Genomic DNA, 13,741 nt, shown 5'->3' on the forward strand with positions numbered 1-13,741 from the left:
GTGTTTAATGTTAAGTGTGTGCACATGTGTTGCTTCTTAGTAAACAGATCAGGCAAAGAAATGATCAGCTGTGCATATAAGAGTCACTACCTCCTGGTACTTGTCATTGTCCCCAGGTTAAGACAACAGGTGTGGCTTCAGGAGAGTACAAGATATTTGTTTTACTTGGCTGAAGTAGCTCATGGAAACATACTCCTAGAGGCTGGGGAAACACACCCATGTGTTTTATAGGCAGACTTGGACTGGAAGAAGGCCACATAGCCCCAAGATAGCCAATCCAAACATCATGTCCTAAAGGTGGCATTGCAGTCCCCCCCACCACTCCAGATGTGGCCTAGAGTCCCAGGTGCTGTGCAAGGCATGGGGTTAGAGAAGCTCAGGTGGAGCTCATGGTCACTGGAGGAACACAGAGAAAAGCAGTCATGTGGCAATATGCTAAGTAAGACAATCCAAGTCCAAGGCACCAAAGAAGACAAGGGGAGAGGAATGCCTGAAAGTAACAGCAACTGGTCCTGCCTGAGTCATCTAAGATATAATAGTAGAGCTGGGCCAAGAGGAGTGCATAGGAGTTCTCTGGTATGGACCAAATGTGTTCCCCTAAATCTGTGAGTTGAAGCCTTGACATCAATGCAACCGTGTTAAGAAGTAGGGACTTCAGCAAACAATGTTACATGAGGTTATGATGCAGTCAACTTGGTAAAGAAGGCAGAGTGAACAGCTGGCACCAGATTCCTGCTAACCAGAAGCCTGATACATTCAGAAGGCTGGGGCTTGGGAGAGAATCTCAAGGAACCCTTGGAAGCCTTGTTAAGAGAAGCCAAATCGAGCTGGGCATGGTGGTGCATGCCTTTAATCCCAGCACTCTTGAGGCAGAGGGAGGTGAATCTCTTGAATTTGAGGTTAGCCTGGTCTACCCCCAGGACAGCCAGAGCTACGCAAAGAAACCCTGTCTCAGAGAGAGGACAGGAAGATTTGTAATGAAGAGAGACACAGTCATATTTTTGTGTCACAGAGGTTTAGTTGTGGAGACCTGCTCTAGGGAGCCCAGGAAGGAAATCACTGCGGGAATGGGCAGAAGGGGAAGAAATCAAGAAGATGCCCAGGGAGTAATGGCAGTTGAGAAGTAAGCTCAACTTGAGGAAGAGGGAGCATGGAGACAAGATGAAACAGAGTGAAGGTGTGTGTACAAGAAGAGGCAGGAAGATCTGAGGCTCAGGAACCCACACCCTAGCCTCTTGTTAGACCAAGGTCACCAAGGGAGGGGGTGGAGTTTAATGCTTCCATGCAGGACTTGGAAATCAGACTCAGCAGCATCCCATCCTTCATCTTAGCTTGACTTGCAATGGCCAGAACAAGATGTCTGATGCCTTCCAGCTGAATGTGTAAACCTCAGTGTATGACAGTCATACCAGGTTAGAACCTATGGAATTCTGGTTTTGTGGGTAAAAGGAATCCAGTCATTTCATAGGGTCATAACTTTCCTCCTGAGAGGTATTACGACGAGTACAAAGCCATGGCTTTGTAAGAGCACCGATTGTCATCACTTGATCAAATTACCATGCAGCAGGGCAGCTGCCTGGAGAGCTCAGCTCTTTTACCTGGTCTACCCCCCAGAACTTAACTGTGGGGCCCAGAGGCCTTCCTTCCTCCTGCCCTCTGGCTGACTTTCAGGAGAAAGCCTCCCAGCCTTCCAGGTTCCAGCACTCTGCAGGATGCTGGCTCAGACACTCCCTGGGAGGCCTTGCAGCAGCCTGAGAATGGATGGGTATGCAGCAGCAGGCTTTTTTCTTGGGTCACAATCCTGGGATCACATAACTTGTGTGTTACCAGGTAAGTCACTTTTCTGTGTCTTGGGTACTCTCTTTTCTCCTTTTCTAAAACACTGGTCCAAGAGCTGATAAACTTTGTGAAAAGTCCAGGTGATGATTAGGTTTTGCTAAAGACATGGTCTTGATTTTATCTGCTCAGCTCTGTTAGCCATGCGGCAACAGCCAGACATATAAGAAAGCCGGGTCAACTTCTCTATTTGGCAGAATGCCAAAGGGCCACATTTTGCGGGGGAGAGGGGACTTATGAAAATATCTTAATTTTTATTGCCTTTGACAGAAGAAAGCCAGATGTGGTGATTCATGCCTATAATCCCAACACTCTGAGAAACTAGGGCAGGAGGATTGCTCTGACTTCCTGGCCAGCCTGGGCTACAGAGAGAACTCATAAATCAATCAATAAAGCCAGAATTAAAAAGAAATGTTAACAAAATTTCCAAGATTATCTTTCTACCAATAAAGTCATAAAACATAATTTCTATCTATTTGTTAACTAACTTATTGATTGATTTTTATGGAGGAAGGTGCCATAAAGGCAAAAGAACCCACAGCCCATAAAGTCAGAATGTGGCTTTGCATAGATGAATCAAATTTTATTTATGGACATGACACTTTAATTTTTTTCTTTGTTGTGAAATGACATTTTAAAACATTTCCCCCAACCGCTGGGTGGTGGTGGTGCACGCCCAATCCCAGCACTCAGGAAGCAGAGGCAGGCGGATCTCTGTGAGTTTGAGACCAGCCTGGTCTACGAGAGCTAGTTCCAGGACAGCCTCCAAAGCCACAGAGAAACCCTGTCTCAAAAAACAAACAAACAAAAAAAAAAACAACAAAAATTTCCTTCATTTAAAAACATAATTAGTTTCAGGCTGGGTGGCACATGCCTTTAATCCCTGGGAAGATTGGAATGACAAATCTCTGATCTACAGAGTGACTACATAGCCAGAGCTATGTAGAGAGACTGTCTCAAAAAAAATTTTAGCTATTCTTAGCTCAGAAGTCCTATGAAATCAGTCAGGAGACCCTACACCCCAGCCCCAAGGATGCTGAGGGCTTCCAACTCCTGGTTGGGCCACAATCAAGAATGACAACTGAAGTAAGAGACAGAATGGGCTTGACAAGGAGTGGGAAGTCACACCCTTGCTCAAGAGTTGGTGGGACATTCTGGCCTTAGATTAAATAAGTAGGACAACACAAGAAAGAGCCAGGCAGGGGTCTGACACAGTGATATGGCTCAGGACACAGCAAGGGGTCTGGTATGGGTCTCAGACCACAGGAAGCTCACAATATGAGTTCCTCCAAGATAATCAAAGTACCGGAAGACAGTGCTGGGGTTTTCTTTAGGTTAAACCCAAACTCTGCAGTGCAAGGGATCTTGTAAATAAGGGTTTATGGAGCCTTATAGATGCTAGCCAGAAAAATAAAGGGCCAGGTCCTGGGACAAAATCTTGTAGCTGAAGTTGCAGGGTGGGGGCAGTCAGAAGCTGCCCACAGTACCTTAGCTTTGGGGAAAGAAGGCACAATAATCTACCATGGTTACAGCACAGAGGAGCCAGTAGGTCTGGAGTAAGGATAACATATAGGAGAAGTGCTTGTTTCTCAGATGACTGAGATGCTAAGCAGAATGTGATGGTACATTGGTGGTTTTTGCCTCCTGTGCTTTAAAGACAAGGTTCCACCATATCTTTAAGAAGATGAAGTCTGTCCAAGCTCTATTACAGAATTATAGTCCTGAAAACAGCTTTGTATTGGCACAAAAATAGACAGGTAGACCAATGGAATAGAGTTGAAAACCCCAATATTAACCCACACACCTACGAACATTTGATTTTTGACAAAGAAACTATTTTTATACAATGGAATAAAGAAAGCATCTTCAACAAATGGTGCTGGCATAACTGGATGCTGGCATGTAGAAGACTGCAGATAGATCCGTATCTATCGCCATGCACAAAACTTAAGTCCAAATGGATCAAAGACCTCAACATAAATCCAGCCACACTGAACCTATTAGAAGACAAAGTGGGAAATACCCTTGAACTAATTGGTACAGGAGACCGCTTCCTGAACATTACACCAGTAGCACAGACACTGAGGTCAACAATTGATAAATGGGACCATCTGAAACTGAGAAGCTTCTGTAAGGCTAAGGACACAGTCATTAAGACAAAACAGCAGCCCACAGACTGGGAAAAGATATTCACCAACCCCACATCTGACAGAGGGCTGATCTCCAAAATATACAAAGAACTCAAGAAGCGAGTCTCCAAAACACCAAACAATCCAATTAAAAAGTGGGGTACAGAACTAAATAGACAATTCTCAATAGAGAAATCTAAAATGGCTGAAAGGCACATAAGAAAGTGCTCAACATCCTTAGCCATCAGGGAAATGCAAATCAAAACAACTCTGAAGTACCATCTCTGTTAGAATGGCTAAAAATCAAAAACACCAATGATAGTTTATGCTGGAGAAGATGTGGATAAAGGGGAACACTCCTCCACTGCTGGTGGGAGTGCCAACTTGTACAGCCACTTTGGAAATCAGTATGGTGACTCCTCAGGAAAATGAGAATCAATCTACCACAAGATCCAGCAATTTCACTCGTAAGCATATACCCAAAAGATGCACATTAGTACAACAAAGGCATCTGCTCAATGATGTTCATAGCAGCACTATTTGTAATAACCAGAACCTGGAAGCAATTTAGATGCCCCTCAACTGAAGAATGGATAGAGAAAATGTGGTGCATTTACACAATGGAGTACTACTCAGCAGAAAAAAAACAAAACAAAACAAAAAAAAAAAAACAATGGAATCTTGAAATTTGCAGGAAAATGGATGGAACTAGAAGAAACCATTCTGAGCGAGGTAACCCAATCACAAAAAGAAAACATGATATGTACTCACTCATATGTGGATTTTAGACATAGAATAAAGGAATACCAGCCTACAATCCACACTGCCAGAGAAGCTAGTAAGCAAGAATGACCCTAAGAGAGACATATATGGTCCCCTGGAGAAGGGGAAAGGGACAAGATCTCCTGAGCAAATTGGGAGCTCAGAAAGAGGGGGGAGGGAGCTAGGAGGATGAGAAGGGGAGAAGAGGAGGGGTGAGGAGGACATGAGGGAGCAGAAAGGTTGAGTCAGGGGAAGAATAGAAGAAAACAAGAAAGGAGATACCATAATAGAGGGCGACATTTTAGGTTTACAGAGAAATCAGGCACTAGGGAAAGGTCTGGAGATCTACAAAGATGACTCCAACTAACAATCTAAGCAACAGAGGAGAGGCTACCTTACATGCCCTCCCCTGGTAATGAGATTGATGACTGTGTTATATGCCATCCTATAGCCTTTATCTAGCAGCTGGTGGAAGTAGAGACAGACACCCACAACTAATCACTGAACTGAACTGGAATCCAGTTGCAGAGAAGAACGAGTGATGGGCAAAGGGGTACAGACCAGGCTGGTGAAACCCACAGAAATAGCTGACCTGAAAACGGGGAGCTCTTGGTCCCCAGACTGATAGCTGGGATACCAGCATGGGGCTGATCCAGACACCAGGAATGTGGGTTTTAGTGAGGAGACCTTGGAAATCTCTGGGACCGCCTGTAGTAGTTCACTACTTATCCCTAGCATAGGTGTGGACTTTGGGAGCCCAATCCACACACAGGGATACTCCCTGAGCCAAGACACACGGGGTGGGGGTGGGGGAGAAGGAGGCTAGGCCCTATCACAAAGGATATAATAGACTCTGATGACAACCTATGGAAGGCCTCACCCTCCCTGGGGAGCAGAAAGGGTATGGGATAGGTAGGGTTTTAGTTGGTAGGAGGGTAGGGGAGGAGGGGAGGGAGTGGGAACTGGGATTGACATGTAAAACAATCTTGTTTCTAATTCAAAGAAGAAGAAGAAGAAGAAGAAGAAGAAGAAGAAGAAGAAGAAGAAGAAGAAGAAGAAGAAGAAGAAGAAGAAGAAGAAGAACAAGAAGAACAAGAACAAGAAGAACAAGAACAAGAAGAACAAGAACAAGAAGAACAAGAACAAGAACAAGAACAAGAAGAACAAGAACAAGAACAAACAAGAACAAGAACAAGAACAAGAAGGTGAAGTCTGGTTTATCTATTTGTTTTTGTTGGTGTGGCCTAAATTGTTTGCCAAATAGTATCTTATGATCTCTCCTCTCTATCTCTCATCCCACCCTCTACCCCTGACCCTACCGCCTTCTAACTAACTTTAGGATGTCTCAGAATTTTCCTTTCTTGCAATTCCAGTCAGTGCTAACACTTGCCACCTGGAGTTATCTCTGACTCTGTTGACTTTAAGAGTTGGGTCTCACAGAGGGCTCCCAATTCAGAAGCCAAGCATGGATGTCCTGATTAGCCACTTGTCTTTCTGATTTAGCTTTAACCAGGTGTGGAGGCACACATAATCTCCCATCAGGTTCAATGATTTGCTGGGTCAGATCACAAAACTCAGGGAAGCACTTTGCTTATATTTTCTGTGTATCATACAACCAAGAAACAGATGAAGAAGCATGGGAGGGCTTGGAGTAGGAATGTTAGGCATAGGCAATCTCCATGTGGCCAGCAATCCAGAAGGTCTCCGAACGTCCATGCTTAAACAATGTTATGAAGGTTTTTATCTTGTAGGCTTGATGAATTAAACCATGAGTCACTGGTAATTAACTTAATCCAGGCCTTCCCCACTTCCCTAAAGGGTAGAAATGACAACCTCATTTTTAAAATGAGCTGAAAGCTGAAAGTCCCAAGCCCCTTATAACAGGTCTCTCTGATAAGCAGCCCCTATTCTGAAACTATCTAAGTTCCTGCCAAGAGTGATCTCATTAGAGCAAAAGATATCATAACCACTCAGGAAATCCTGGGGCTCTTAGGAGCTCCATGTGAGGAACCAGGGACAAAGACTGAATCTATATGTAATTATATTACAGGAAATGCCCCAAAGCAGCACCTACCTAAGCTGTGCTATAAAGCATTCCACTCACTCTCAGCCAGCTCCAAGAGAATTAAAAAAAAAAAAAAAAAGGCACTATCATCTTCCCCATTGAGCTACAGAGGAAACTGAGGCACAGACAGGTGACATAACCTGCTCAAGTCACACCACCAATAAGTGAGAGCCAAGACTTGAACCCTGACTGCCTAGTACTAGGGCTCCAATTGTGTAACTGCCCCACTCTGCCCAGGTGAGAAGTGGTTCTGATGACAGATGTAGAGATCAATGGATGCAACTGAAATTGCCTCACAGCAGTGCTTCTTTGTCACAGAGGTTTTTGCCCCAGCATCCTTGTCACCTTGTCTGAAATCATTTTTTAGATGGGGTGGAAAGTCCTTTTACTAGCAACTGGTAGGTAAAGCCCAGGATGCTATTCAACATCCTCTAGGGCACAAGACAGTCCCACAACAAAGAGTTAACCCTACACATCAGTGCTAAGGTTGTCAAGCCCTGTTTTATGGGTCTTCAAACCATGTTCACTGAAGGTCTACTTAAATAGTTAAGAAAAATGTGAACCTTCTTGGACAGTTGAAACTGTTTCATCATACATTTAAATATCTGCAAGGATCTTGTTTGCATTGCGTTATAAAACCTGACAGCAAAAGAAAATTGTTACCTCACTCTTCAAGATCCAAAGGAATGTAAAGAATGTGGTAACTCGATACCAACCTTCATCATCTGTATCAGAAAAACATGTTTTTCTCCTTAAACTTGTATTTCTACTTGACTTCTACAGAACTGTGTAAGTCTGTATATACATGGATACATATATGGATATGTGTTTTTATCTGTGTACACAGGTAAGCACTTTATAATCTTTCCTGACCACCCATTTGCAACCAATACTTTGATTAGTTTTAATTATTTCTGATTTTTTTTCACTGACCATAAGCCTTCAAATGTTAATTTTTCCCCTTTGGATTAAGTCATACAGTTAGCCCAAAGAACAAAATATATTATCTATTTTTATAAATAATTATTTGATATTCAAAGTGATTGATTTTGGAACTTCATCTCAGTGAGATAAGATAGGGGTCTTTTAATTTTGTTTTGTTGTTTGTGTTTTTTTGAGACAGGGTGTCACTGTGTAGTCCTGGCTGTCCTGAAACTCACTCTGTAGACCAGGCTGGCCTTGAACTCACAGAGATCCATCTGCCTCTTCCTCCCAAGCACTGGGATTAAAGGCATGTGCCCAGCTGAGTGGGATTTTAAAAATTAGGTAACGGTGAATACTTCCTACTGCTAAACTGATACAATCAGCATCTATTTTATGTGCATTTTTCATTTTTATAAATTCCCTGGAAATGGAAAGCTTTCCATTACAACAAATTACTCATTCTTTGAATTTTTCTGAGTTAACTGTTAAGCGTCATCCTGTTTACACTGAGTGATCCATCTGCTGACAGTTCAATTACACTTTCCTTCCATTTTGTTGAAAACCAACCCTAGAGTCTTGCTTCCTTCATTTTGGGATCCATGCCATGAAGACAGAACAAAGACTTCTCAGAGGACTATTAATTACACCTCTGACATTTCTTCAAGAGCACTGTGTTTGTAATATAGTAGCATAGCATAGAAAATGGGCAGGTAAATTGAAACATTATTAATTAACCTTTCCAGGGTTATATTTTTATAAAGGGATTTTATATCATAATGAGTTTCAATGAGATTTAACTCATTTAATTTATGGAAATGTTTGCCCTATAACATCACTGGAAATGGTAGGCTTTTGCTGTCAACTGAAACAGCCACATCAGAATCTGATCTGGAGTTTTTCAGTTCAGTAAGCACATTATAGTGTACCCCAATGACATCTATTTAGTCTTTTATTTGTACTTTCCCCTTTTGTTTTTCTCATTTATTTTTAATTCTAAGTAGACATAGGTATATGTACAGGTATGTAGGATAGGCAGGTAGACAGATGGATGGACAGTTGAATAGATGGATACATGGATGGATGGATGGATGGATGGATGGATGGATGGATGGATGGATGGACAAATAGTGTTATGGCTTGGATCTTGAATGTTCCCTAAAGGCCTGTGTGCTGAAGGCCTGGTTTCTGACCCACAGCACTCTTGCACAGTGGTGGAACTGTCAGAAGGTGGGGTTAGGGTGAAAGAAGTCAGGCCTCCTATGCCACATGGTATGATCATGACATACTATGCTACTACAGACCCAAGGCACAGAGCCAAGTAACCTCAGACTGAAGTGCCTAAAACTATGACTTACAATAGAGCTTCCCCTTTCAGGTGTCACAACAACAGAACACTGACTAGCACAAACAGGAACTAGATAGATGACAGACTGACCCATAATAGACAGGCAGGCAGGCAGGCAGAGAGGCAGACAAGCAAGGACCTAGGCTATAGTGTAACTCCAGAGAGTCCTTACCTAACATCAAGAGATTTGATTCCCTCAGCCATAAAAAAACAAACAAATAAACAAACAAAACCAGCCAGGCAATAGTGGCACACATCTTTAATCCCAGCATGAAGGAGGCAGAGGCAGATGGATCTCTATGAGTTCAAGGCCAACCTGGTCTGCAGAGTGAGTTCTAGGACAGCCAAGACTACACAGAGGAACCCTATCTAAACTAAAATAAAACAAACAAACAAATAAATAAATAAATAAATAAATAGAATAACAGAATCTGTCACATCAGTACTTCCTAAGGATGTCTTTGCTCTAATGATATGGTCCCTAGATAGTGACACACCCTCTGAAGAAAGTCATGGTTGTTAAATGGAACATTCCTTGATATTGCCTATGTGCTAAATGGTCAAGAACAAAACCCTCCACCTCTAATGCCTTTGTTTTGCTTTTTAAAATATTGCATATAATGGGGTATAATAGGAAATACAGTTGGCATTTGTCCTCAAGTCCTTGCACACAGCTCCTACAGCCTTAAAATCCCCTGAGTGTATTAGTGTCCTGTTTCCAGTGAGCTCCTTATGATTGACCTTACATTATGCTGATAAGGTGGCTTGGGATGGGACCCCTAGACAGCCTTGGATTGGAGCCAATTACCAGGAGGACCGACTGATCTCAGGACTGGATATCTTATCCCTGTTCACTGTCTTCTGAGAGGGGAAGAATGGCTACAGATTGAATTGTATAGTAAAACTTTTGAGCCAGAAGTAGTGCCACATGCCTTTAATCTCAGCTCTTTGGAGGCAGTGGCAGGTGGAGTCTGTGAGTTCTAGCAAAGTAGCGAGTTCCAGGCTAGCCAGGGCTACATAGTGAGACCCTGTCTCAGAAAACAACAAACGCAAACAACAACCAAAAAACCTTTTGAATGGTATGGAGTGAGCTTCCAGGCTAGTGGACACCTGCATGCTAAGAAGATGGTTGCCGCCATCTACTGCTCCTATATACTCTCTGTTTGGTTATCTGTCTGTAGCCATTCCATCTTCCAACACAAACTGGCAAATGTGAGATATTTCTCAGAGTTCTATAAGCCATTATGAAAAATGATAGGGATTGAGGAGGAAGTCGTGAGATTGCCTGACTCATACGTTTGTTTGAAATATGAGAAGCCTAGACATGTGATTTGCATCACAAACGAAGGCAGGAGATTGCTGCAGTGGTGCAATTGGTTAGTGTGCAGCACTTACACAGAAATGAAGGCAGGGATGAGGGAAACTCTGAAGTAAAGCCCTTGTCTCAGCATGTGCCAAGACCCTGATTTTCATCTCCAGCAGGGAGAGAGAGAGAGAGAAAGAGAGAGAGAGAGTGTTCTCATAGGAAGAGCCCTTGTTAGATTTGACTCTAATAGTTCAGATAATAGTTATAGCAGGCAGATGATAGTTCAGCAGTGAATCAATTATAGGATGCCCTGTGAGGGACCACAGAGAAAGAAACCTGCACATCCTGTGTCAAAAAGTGTTCTTGTGAGAATATAGAGGAAAGTAAGTTTTTATCATGTTATATAAGACAAGGGAGGCCTAAAGCCCTTCCTCAGGCTTGTAACATGTCTTTCAAAAGGGGCTTTGAAGACACCGGTACTTGTAACTTGTTGGTATTCTGGTAGTTCCTCTTGCTTTATGGCCTAGAGGCTCCTGCACCTGGGCCAAAGTCCTGTAGGCAGATCAAGAAAGGGAAGAATGTGGCTTTACTTTGTCAACTAGGAGAAGGGTGGGAATGCCTTGCCTAAGCTTCTGGTTTGTTTTCAGGAAGATTAGTATTATGAAAGAGAACACTGATTACCACACCCAGACATGCCTTGGAAGGCTTTGGGTTCCCTGGAGTCTGGACACTGCTCGGTAGACCACCTTGACTTTTACAATAACCAAAGTCCTGTCCATGTGTGTTTGTTTATATCTTTGATATGATATGTGCTTGATAGTTCATTGTGAAAAGCACTGTAAGTTTTTAGCCTGCCTGGGTTCTGATTGGTGGGAGTGTAAGTTGTTTCCAGTCTTCTCTGTGACTAGAAGTCATGCGGCAGAGACTTCCATGCACCTTTGGTACACAAGTAGGAGAATGTGTGGTGATGAAATCTTAGAGGTGGAGCTGCTGTATCTGAGCAGTGGCGTTTGCAATCCTGACAATGCTAGGGTTTAGATATGAAGTGTCCTTCACAAGCTCAGATGTTTGCTGCTTGGTCCCAAGCTGGTGGCCCTAATGCTGGAAGCATTAGTAGGTGGAACCTAGTGGGAGGAAGAAGGTCACTATATGTGTCCTTGGAGGCTGTGGCTTGCTCAGAGTCCTTCTGCCTCCCTCTCACTGCTTCCTGTCTTCTGTGATGTGAAGAAGAAGCCTCTCTACCAGACCTTCCCACGGCCATGGTGTTCTGCCCAAGTGCCCAGGGCTCAGCAAGAGTCCACATCCAGAATAGTCCCTTAACTTTTTGGTGGTTTTGAGGCAAGATCTTGCTATCTAGCCCAGGCTTACTTCAAATTCATTAAGTAGCTCAGACTGGACTTGAACTTGCTGCAATCCCATCTCTGCCTCCCAAACCCGGGATTATAGCCATATTATTCTTGCCTTCAAGTTGTTCTCTCAACTGGCTTGGTCAAAATCACATAAGAGAAACTAGGGGTGGTACCAGGCGTGAGGGCATTGTGACCACCTGAAAAATGTCATGCTTAAGTCTTTGGAACTGGTTTGTGAGAGACATTTGAGTTTGGGGAAGCAGGTTGGTAAATCCAGGATTTGGCCATCGAAGCACAGTGCCCGATTCCAATGGACACTCAGAAGACCACAATGCTGATAAACGAATGGACAGTACAGTGTTCTCAAGGTTTCCGGTCGGTGGCACATGTCTTTCATCCCAGCACTCAGGAGGCAGAGGCAGGTAGATCTCTGTGAGTTTGAGGCCAGCCTGGTCTACAAAGCTAGTTCCAGGACAGTCAGGGCTGTTACACAGAGAAACCCTGTCTCAGAAAGCAAACAAACAAACAAACAAACAAACAAAAAGTAATGGTCTAATTAATTTGATGGAGGAAATTTCAAGATGTCATAGATATTGCTGGATATTTTTGAACTAGGAACAGAAAGAAGCATAGAAGGATTTGAAAATGTGCAGTTTGTCCAGAAAAGGAACGAATTGAAATTTGTGGACAAGGAAGATGTGGTTGTTAAAGAGATTAATCAGTGCCATCAGAAACAAAGCCACAACATAAACAAAAAACAACTGAAGCCACACACTTTTTACTGAGACTGAAGAAAAGATGCCTTGATTTATCAAAGGATTGGAATAGACCTCTCCTGTTCCTCCCTGCCCCACGTTCTCCCCTCCAGCCCCAGTTTTATTTCAACTGGAAAACTGCTTTCAGAAGACAGCTAAGGTGTTCTCTCAAGTCTGGGGCCACAGCTTCACGGACAGTAGTGTCCCACTGTCCTCCATAAGGATTATACCTATTTACCCTCCCACCCTGGCGAGGTAGAGTCTTTGCCAAGAGGAGGGGTAAAACATGGCCTAATTGTAACTCTGCTTTGTACTTCTCCCAGTGTGTGGAATGTGTCCTGCCATCTTCATTTACAGATCATTGTAATTCCTTTCCCTGGCAAGTGTCTGTGTGAGCCTTTTGTCTTTTTTTCTGTTGATTTGGCCTTTTTATTGAATTGTGTTAACACCAACTGAGGAAATTAACTGCTTTTCTGTTTGAAGTACCATAAATACTTTCTCTCAGCCTGTCACTTGAATTCTGTCTTTCTCTCTCTCTCTCTCTCTCTCTCTCTCTCTCTCTCTGTGTGTGTGTGTGTGTGTGTGTGTGTGTGTGTGTGTGTGTTGCAGAGATTCTTGATTTTTCAAATAGTTAAAATTATCCAATTGTTTTTTGTTTTGTTTTGTTTTGTTTTCACAACTTATGAATGTCAGGTCTTAGAAAAATTTATTCTGAAAGTATTTCTTTTAATTTCCCCATCACTCCCCAATTCTTTAAAAATTGTTTCATCTGGAATTTTCTTTGATGTATAGAGTGAGACAGGGATCTGACTTTTTAGCCACTCTGTAGTCCCAAGGCTGTGTATGAATGTGTATGCCCTTGTCTACAGATAGAAAATCCCCTTTAAGAGCATGCAGTCCTTCAAAGTAGAACTGCCCTATTGACTTCAGTACCTACTTACGTTTAAGGCTAAACTGCCCTATTATCCTTCTGTTTCAGAATTTTCTAGATGTTCTGTGCAGGGGGATGAGTGGGGACACATGCATGCCACAGCACTGGTGTGGAGGTTAGAGGACCTTCCAGGAGTCAGTTCTGGCCTTCCACCGTGCTAAAGCAAGGTGTCTCATGGTGGCTGCATACTCCAGGCTAGCTAGTCCTTGAATTTTGAATGATTTTTCCGACTCTGCCACCCATCTACCTACCATAGGAGTGCTGGGATTACAGATGCTAAAAAGTTTGTGAGTGTTCACGTATGTTCATGTGTATGCATGTGTGCATCTGCATGTATCT

General features: G+C 43.0%; 1 protein-coding gene across 1 annotated transcript in view; it reads right to left on the reverse strand.

Annotated features, from left to right (window-relative positions):
- Pde6a (phosphodiesterase 6A) overlaps positions 1 to 13,741 on the reverse strand; it is a 65,672-nt gene that overhangs the window by 8,687 nt on the left and 43,244 nt on the right. The gene's annotated exons all lie outside the window — the stretch shown is intronic.

Source organism: Cricetulus griseus, chromosome 2 (genome assembly GCF_003668045.3).
Source record: "Cricetulus griseus strain 17A/GY chromosome 2, alternate assembly CriGri-PICRH-1.0, whole genome shotgun sequence".
NCBI lineage: Eukaryota > Metazoa > Chordata > Mammalia > Rodentia > Cricetidae > Cricetulus > Cricetulus griseus.